The 3,412-nt window shown below is 53.6% G+C and overlaps 1 pseudogene; it reads left to right on the forward strand.

Annotated features, from left to right (window-relative positions):
- The first annotated feature begins 239 nt into the window (after positions 1–239).
- On the forward strand, positions 240–1,254 carry LOC134377772 (dead end protein homolog 1-like; annotated as a pseudogene).
- The last annotated feature ends 2,158 nt before the right edge of the window (positions 1,255–3,412 follow it).

Genomic DNA, 3,412 nt, shown 5'->3' on the forward strand with positions numbered 1-3,412 from the left:
CTTTCTAAGCCGTTAGACCTATATTCAGCTTATTGGAACAAGTTAAATGCCATCACAAAGAAATTATGAGATTGCTCCAGAATGACATTTTTTTTTTAATAAGACAACAGACCTGGTTTTCAAAAAGTCATTTTTTTTAAAGTAGGGGGAAAGCGTAGTGGATTGAATTGTGTCCGCCCAAACTCACTGAGGCTTGACTTGTACTCCCCAGGTTTTCTGTAGTAGAAACTTACGAGTCCAAGCGGGCGTGTGAGCTCCAGGGTGAGCAGGTGAATACAGAGAACGAGGCGGCGTTGGAGGCGCGGGTCAGGGAGACGGGCGTCCGCCTGGTGCAGGTGGAGGGGCAGAGGAAGGACGGCGGGCCAGCCCCAGGCCGGGTGGGCAGCCCGCCGCCGGCCGGCTCGGAGGTGCTCTCGGGCGGCTGCCCCAGGACGTCTACGAGCACCAGGGGATCCCACTGTGGCAGCGCGCGGGCCGCCTGCGAGATCCGCCTGCCCATGACCTTCGGCGGCCTGAACCGCGGCTTCCCGACGCCCGCTGCAGCTCGCGGCGCGGCGCCCAGGCCGCCATGGCCCCGCTGCACAGCCGCCCGCTGCGGCGAGAAGAGCGAGCTGCGCGTGGACGGGTCGCCGCCGACGGGAGCCGCCGCCGCTGCTGCTCGCGCTGCAGCCTCCGGGCCCGGCCTGCAGGAGGCGCTGCCGCTGCCCAGCCCCGGCGGCGCCCGCGAAGATCGCGCTGCTCAAGTTCAGCTCGCAGCGCACCGCCGCCGCCGTGCCCCCAAAGGCCCTAGCGGGAGGGCTGTCACGCCTCTGTGCAGCTTAGGTGGCCGTGGAGTGGCTCAAGCCAGGCCCGAAGCAGCGACTCCGCCAGCAGCTTGCGGGTCCCTCACTGCGCTGCCTACAGCCGCAGGGCAGCCGATTGGCCTTGGCTAGGGACAGGCTAGGGTCCCAAGGGGCTCGGGCTGCCCTCCAGCTGCTGTGCTAACAAATGAGGCTGGGCAGCCCGGTGTTCCTCACCAAGTGTTTGGGCACAGGACCTGCTGGCTGGCACCACTTCTGGTACCAGGCGGTGATCCCTGGTCATCCAGTGCCTTTCAGAGGCCTTATCTGGGTTGCGCTGGCCGCAGATGGGCAGCACGGGCATGACGTAGCCAAGGATGCGGCGTCCGCACAGCTGCTGGAGGCACTGAGTGAGTCTGGGGCCGGCTTCTTGTGGTCTGCTGGGGCTGAGCCAGGTGCCATCATGAAGCAGTGACCCCGTCCTCCACAGGCAGCCTAAACAAGGAGGGCAGAGCCTGTGTCAGTCTCCAGCCCAGCAGGCCTGGGTGGCCACTGTCTGATCCCATTGGGGGAGGGGCGGGGTCCTGCCACATGTGTGACACAGCCTCCCTGCTCGGGCAGGGCCTCATAGCACCTGGGTGGCTCGGGTTTGGCTTATGTGGTGGTGAAGGACCTTGCCCTCCCCCTCCCAGCCCAGGGTCAGACCTGACCCCATGGTGACACCCACACCTACCTTTGTCCCCTCACCCCTCTTTCTCCCACAGCTCAGTATGAATCATGCTTATTTTCTTGATTTCTTTTGGTTGGATTTTATTTGCGGGGCCGGCTGAACCAAAGGGTCAGAAATCCTGCCTTCATCCCCACTTCTTGGCATCTGCGTTTGGCTTATGTATAGTTTTGAGTTTCTCTATGCTGCTTCTATTTATATTAAATCCCTGTTTGCTGTAAAAAAAAAAAAAAGAAAGAAAGAAAGAAAGAAAAGAAAAGAAAGAAAGAAAAAGAAAAAGGAAAAAGAAAGAAACTTAGCCCCCACTGTGACTGTTAAGAGGATGGGAAATCCTATTATGGTAGTTGAAAGGTGGAGCCTTGAAGAGCTGATTGGATTGTAGGACCATGCAGGAGCAAATGGATTAAAAATGATGGTCAGGGGTGTGGTTCTGAGGACTTTAAAAGAAGAGGAGAGTCTGTCTTTCTCTGTCTTGTTCTCTCAGCTTCCACCATCTTGAAATGTGAGACCCCGGGGTCACTGTCACCACCACCAGATGGACTTTGGACTTCCCAGCCTCAGAAACTGTAAGCAATAGATTTTGTTTTCTTTACAAATCACCCACTTTCAAGTATTTTGTTATAAGCAACAGGAATGAACTAACACAGAATGTATTTGATGAAAAGAAACAAAACAAGGGCCGGCCTGTGGCTCAGTCGGGAGAGTGTGGTGCTGATAACACCAAGGCCCCGGGTTCAGATCCCACAGAGAGATGGCTGGTTAGCTCACTGGGTGAGCGTGGTGCTGACAACACCAAGTCAGGGGTTAAGATCCCCTTACCGGTCATCTTTTTTAAAAAAAGGAAAAAAACAACCGATTATAATGTGAACTTTGAGAAAGGAAAAAAGCAGCCCCTGACCACCGTAGCTGAGCCAGGCCATGGAGTTCTCCTACTGAACATAAACCATGTCCCAGAACACTCTCTCTGTTACCTTTCTGGAGCAAGACAGAAACCAAGACCGTTCTGTAATTGTCTAAGAACAGACACAAACAAGAGCTTTGTCCAAACCACAAAAGGGCCAGATGTCTCTCTCCCTTTCCTGCACTAGTTTGCCTGCTTCTAAGTAAAAGTTAAGATAATCACAGAATTGCTCTTGCTTTTTGACAGCACCCAGTCTAGAACAAAACCACCCCTTCCTTGAACCCTCCCCCAATCAACTAACACAAGCTGAAGTCCTATAAGCCCCATCTTGAGTTGCAAAGAGTTCAATCAAATATGTCCTCTCCTCCTACCTTTACAAGTATGTTCCTGGCATCCAGGTCCCACCGCTTGCTCACCAATCAGAAACAAAAGACTGGTGAGTCCCAAATGTTGGTGCGAGGCAGGAAGTTCACCATCAGATGTGTAAGGAGACAGACTAGAACTGTCTACCACTTTCGGGTTTCAGGGGAGTTTAAGGGGGAGCGGAGGGAATGGAGCACGGGAAATGAAAAGCAGGAGGGAGGGGCACGTGCAAGGAACCAGGTGCAGTCTCAGCCAGCCTCCGTCTGGTTTCTGCTCCCGTCCTTGCTGTTATCTCAGGGTCCTGCTGGAGGGATGGAATGAGCATAGCTTTAGTGAGTCTTCCTTGGATAGCACATGCAATTCTGCAGCTCCAGGCTGACCGGAGAACAGCTTCACGTCCATGTGTAGAACGTCATCTTGCCCCATAACCGAGGTTCAAAATATCAAATAACCATGGGGAAAGAGGGAACTCAGAGAAATGAAGTCCAAGGGAAAAAGGATCTGTGTCCTTTTCAAATCTCTGAGAACCCATGCAGTTTTAGTTCCCAACATGGCTTCAGTCCTGCTCACTCCAACAACTTACCTTTCTAATTACCTGGAAAATCAGTTTCAAGTTTAGAATTTTTAGACACCCTGAAGTTT

The sequence above is a fragment of the Cynocephalus volans genome, chromosome 5, assembly GCF_027409185.1.
Source record: "Cynocephalus volans isolate mCynVol1 chromosome 5, mCynVol1.pri, whole genome shotgun sequence".
In the NCBI taxonomy this organism is placed as follows: Eukaryota; Metazoa; Chordata; class Mammalia; order Dermoptera; family Cynocephalidae; genus Cynocephalus; species Cynocephalus volans.